Source organism: Rousettus aegyptiacus, unplaced genomic scaffold (genome assembly GCF_014176215.1).
Source record: "Rousettus aegyptiacus isolate mRouAeg1 unplaced genomic scaffold, mRouAeg1.p scaffold_m13_p_5, whole genome shotgun sequence".
Lineage (NCBI taxonomy): Eukaryota > Metazoa > Chordata > Mammalia > Chiroptera > Pteropodidae > Rousettus > Rousettus aegyptiacus.
Window position 1 is genome coordinate 108139908 of NW_023416308.1, and position 5502 is coordinate 108145409.

Genomic DNA, 5502 nt, shown 5'->3' on the forward strand with positions numbered 1-5502 from the left:
TACTCAACACCTGGCTTCCCCAGGCCTCAGGGGAAGCCTGTGACCTCATTAGAGCCAGTGAGTTATAAGGAAAGGTTCGATGTGGCAGGGTGCTTGGAAAGGGATGTATTGTTTTTAAGAGAGAGCATCGTGGAGCAACCGTCTCTCCTCCTCAGGACATTGCCAGGCCTGGAACTATGGCCGTTCTTTTGCTAACAGACTAGGAATGCGGATACACACACAGGAGGGCAGAGCTGAGAGAACCACAGGGAAATGGAGTCAGAGTATCTGCACTAAACTCTGAAGCCCCGTCTCTTAGTCTACTTGGACTGCCACAGACTGGATTGCTTGAACAGCATAACTTCATTTTCTCACAGTTCTGAGGGTCCAGAAGTCTAAGACGAAGGTGTCATTGGGGTTGGTTTCTGGTGAGGCCTCTTCCTGGCTTGTAAACAGCCACCTTCTCACTGTGTTCCACATGGCCTCTTTGTATTTGAGAGAGAGAGCTCTGGTGTGTCTTCCTCTTCTTATAAAGACACCAGTCCCGTTGGATTGGGCCTCCACCTTCGTGACCTCGTTTAATCTTGATTACCTCCTTAAAGACATGATCTTCAAATATAGTCATATTGAGGATTAAGGCTTTAACGTATGAATTGGGGGTGGGGTGGGGTGGGGAGTGCACGATTCAGCCCACAAAGCCCACCCTACCTCTGGGCTTCCAGTTGTGAGAAACTATAAATATCCTTGTATTTCATCTCTAGAAAATTCTTCTCAGACCCCACAACTACCACCACTGGCTACGTATACAGAGAGCTGAGGTTCAGCTATACAATCAGAGGGTTGGATTAGGTGTACCCCGGCATACCTTTCAGCAGAAGCATTCCCTGAGTCTCTTCCAGCTCTAATGTCCCATGGCACTGCCTGAGGCTCTCTCTGAAGGAATCGTTCTGTGTTCAGACAGAAGACCAGTCTGGCATTAACAATGTCAGTTTACTGAGGGGTCCCTCTGGGCTCCTGCCCCAACTCCCTGTGGTTCCACAGGAGGCCTCTTCCAGCACTCACTGTCTGGGGTTCTGTTTGAAGACTTTTCTAGCTCTAAAGTCCCAAAATTCTGTGAGACGTGCTAAATAGACCTTCTGCTCCAAACACATCAGAGAAAGCTCTGGGGAGGGCCTGGATTGTCACAACGTTGTCCTTCCTTCCAAATGAGACAAGAGGTGGGCCCTGCTGAGAAATGGGCAAGGGCTAGGGGGCCAGGACGGGGCCTTGCAATGCTCAGACATTCAGCAGGTCCTGCAGCGAGGACACTCAGGCTCTTGCGCCCATGGCTCAGCCATCCAGACTGCCATCGGTGGTGCCCAAAATGGAGGTCACAGTCCCAGGCAACACTTTCCCCCTTCCAGCCTTGAGAACTTCACTCATGCAGACTGGGGAAAGGGAAGGTGGGAGAATTAGATCTCAAGGGAAATGACCAGCGACTGGACCCTGGTCAGCCAGGACCTTGAGGGTCTAGAGGTGCTTACTCCTGAGACTACAGTGATTCCAGGCTTTCCTTCTATGCCTTTTGAAGTGACCATTTATAGGAAATTCATTATGTGCTGAGCTCTATGTTCTATGCTCAACACTCTACCTATATTAGCTTATTTTGTCTTCATGACAACCCTGCAGGTATGTATCATCACTTGTCCTGTTCTACAGACAAGGATACTGAGGCTTCGGTGAAATCGCTTGCTTGGAGTTAAAAAGCGACAGAGCTAGATCTGACGCCACGTTCTTAAACAGAGTGTATGATGGGAGGCCTTTGGAATTTGGCAGCATCTTCTCTGGTCTCATAACCTGGGAAAGCATGGGGAAAAGGCATAGTGCAGCCCCAGGCCTGCGAGGCCAGTGCTGATGGGAAGGAAGTTAGGACCAGAGAAACGCAGTGGCCAGAATGAAGGACAAAGCAGGCAAAGACCACCAGGCAGTCCCGGTCAAGTACAAGGGAATATGGCCAGGTCTTCAGTTAGGGTCTATTGGACCTAACCAGAAGTGGACAGTGGTCCTCTTCATAAGTGATCATCAGCATCAGGGGTCAGCCTTGGAGTTGTCTGAATCTCAGGCTGGACTGACAGGATGCTGTGAGGCCCTGGGGCAAGGGCCCCCCTTCCAGCAGGAGCCCTACAGCAGGTGGGGGATGGCCAAAGGAGCAGGAAGCCCTACCTTGGAGAAGACTGTGTCCTGGTTATTTATTTTGTTTGTTGTCACATCTGTTCACCGGTCCGTTCTGCTCAATATATGGGAGGGCAAATGACACACCCCAGCTATCCATTGATAGCTGGCTCTGACTACATTTACCCCATGAAAGGTGCTGGAGGAAGACGAGAGGCAGGAGGTGAGAAGTCCAGGTATTTCTTCCAACAGTCCCCCAACTTTGGGTGGCATCTCTGGCATGACTCCCTCCTCTCCATGGCTCTAGTTCCCAGTAGGCAGCCCCAGCTCCTGGGCTACCAGCTCCTCCTCCCTTTGTTTTTCCAGCCTCTGGGGTAGTGGCAATTCGCTGCTGCTGCTGCTGCTATATATTTTGCCAGCCCACTCCCCATGAGCTCTTTCAGCAACTTCTAACCATTCCTTCTACAGAGCATGACTTCTATTTCCTGACTGGACCTTCCCCTCTCCAGCTGGAAGGAAACAGAGTCTCCACCTCATACTCTAGCCATGGATGGGAGCAGGCAGGGTCTCTTGGGCAGAGCAGCCATGTCCTATTCATTTCGGGCTACTATAAAAAAAATACCAAAGACTATGGCTTATAAACAACAGAAATTTATTTCTCACAGTTCTAAAGGCCAGACATCTAAGACCAGGGTGTGCCAGCCGTGTTGGGTTCTGGTGCAAGCTCTTTCCCTTTCCCAGGATGCAGGTGGCCCACTAACTGCTGAGTTAACGCACAGGCCAGGTTGCTCAGTGGGGTCCCTTTTATAACAGTACCCATCCTATTCATAGGGCTCCACCCTCATGACCTAAGCACCTCCCCAAGGCCCCACCTCCTAATTTAATCACCTTGGGCACTAAGATTTCAACAAATGAATTTGGAGGAGAGGAGACACAAACATTCAGACCATAGCAGGAAGGAAACTCCCAAGGATAAGGGTGAACAGAAGCCCCACCCTTTAGCCAGACGACCAGAATGCCAGGTTGGGTGACAGAGACAGCTCTGAGCAGCCCCCCAGCAGGACCCCATGGATCCCAGGCCTGTGCCGCCTTAGGGATGTGTCAGATGTTGGAGACAAGGGGCAGGGCTGAAAAGTGTAGTCCACCGGATGCTGCCCCCACCCATCACTGCTCACACGCGTGTGCGAGCCTGTGTGATGGCACCCACATGCACACAGGCCCACGTGGACACACCGGCCTGACCCCCACCTTGGCCCAGGAGAAGATGGTGAAGGGCTATGCATTTGGCAGGTGAGGCGGGAAGGGCTGAGTGGCTCCACTCATAACTCCCCACCCCCCGCCCCCTGCCAAGTTCCTGGGAGACTCTCTGATATTTCCCTGGAGAGCTGGGTCTCAGAGGCCCTTTCCCTCCACAATGTCAAGAAGAAAGGACACTGGGAAACTCTTCCAAAATCAATTCAGACTTTACAAGCCTCTCTGAGCTTCTAAGCCAGATGGTGGCTGATGCCCTTATGGACACACACCAAGAGTGAAGGCAGGCTGCCTCAAAACACCTCATCCCCAGATCCCACCAGCTCCTGGAACCCAGCCTCCAAATGACCCCAAGCCTTGCACTGGGCTCTGAGCAATGCAGAATGTCTCCCTCATAATCACTCTCACAGGACATAGCCTGGTATGGCCACATGACGAGCATGAGCCTTGGAGTTGTCTGAATCTCAGGCTGGACTGACAGGAGGCTGTGAGGCCCTGGGGCAAGGGCCCCAAGTGCCCTTCCAAACCTCGGATTCCTCTTCTGTAAAATGGAGGTCATAGCTACATGGAAGGTCTGACAAATGTGAGTGTGCCCGCCTCTTCCCCCTTTCCTTCCTCTTCTGGATCTCCTTAACCTCCACTGACCACTCTACCACCAAGCTGCGGGGCCCTCATTTCCCAAAATCCTCCCAACGGCAGCCCGACCTCTGAGCCTCGCAGGAGACAGTGGTTTTGCCACCCTTTGCTTGTGGCCTGCCGTGGGCCAGCTCCCCTGAGAGCAAAGGCCTCAGAACCGGGTGATTTGGGCCCCACCCTCTTCGTAAATACCAGTTGGGCACCAACTGACCTCAGGAGGAAAGTGCTCCACTGGGACCCTCCTCTCCCAGCCCTGCCCTCTGCTGTATGTTCCAGGAGAAGTGCCAGGCGAATCTGGCACCCTCATACCCAGGCCACCTCCATCCTGGAAATAGTCACTTAGAGCCAAACATTTGGCTGAAGGTAGAAGGAAGTTAAAAGCCCCTGAGTGCTTCTCTCCTGCCTTCCCACAGCACCACCTTGGGCTGCCCCAGACAGGGCAAGCTCTCTCTAATTTAATTTTTGTAATGATCGTAATAGACATACATAAAGAGGACTTTACTGTTATTCATTTTTCTTAAAAATGAAGACAAGGATTAAATACAACAACATATTAATTTTAATTCTAGGTAATAGGAATGTGTGTTTTATTGTTCTTCGTAACATCCTTTTCCATCTCTAAATAAAAACATTTTTAAATAAATAAGATTAATACAGGTTCATTGGGAACATATTTTGAAAATGCCAAAAAGTGCAAAAAGGAAAATAACCACCAAAACCTCTTCTTTGGACCGTTTCTATATTGGGTTATCTCCTTCTGGTCCTTTTCCTAGCATATATTTATGTCATTTTATTCTCTTTTTGTTTAATTAAGATATAATTGACATATAACATTGTATTAGTTTTAGATTCATTTTATTCTTTTTACAAAAAAAGGAATCACATTGTTTTAATAACACTTTTTCTTCTTAGTGTATTTTGAATAGTTTCCCATGCCCTTGAATGTTAATAGTTACTTTAGTAAACTTTTTTCACTCTTTTTTCTGTGTAACAATGAATAAGGTATATTTTTTATGATTTAGGATCCATATGGATCTCATTAGGATCATACCATTTATGCCTTTATTATTTTTTTCTTATTTAAAAGGTACTATATTTTTGTTTTGTGGAAAAGTTAGGAAATACAGATAAGCAAACAAAAGACCATGTAAAAATCCTTGTGGCCTCCCCATTCTGAAACAATCTCCGCTAACATTTTAATTTTAAATCTTCCTCTCCACTTTTCTATGTACATATATAAATATATATATATATATACATTTTAAAATAAAATTGGAATCGTAGGGCTTATACTTTTATTTTTAATTTTGATCAAAGCTGTTCATTTCTCATCTCCTCTCCTCCCTCCCCTCCCTTTTCTTAAAAGGCCTACAGCACCTGATCTTCCTAGGTGGTCTCCCATTCCAATACTAACCAGGCCTGACCCTACTTAGCTTCCAAGATCAGATGAGACCTGGCATGTTTCAGGGTGGCATGGCTATAGAC

The 5502-nt window shown here is 48.2% G+C and overlaps 1 pseudogene; it reads right to left on the bottom strand.

Moving 5' to 3' along the window:
- Nucleotides 1-5382: 5382 nt before the first annotated feature.
- LOC118603683 lies at nucleotides 5383-5502 on the bottom strand (annotated as a pseudogene).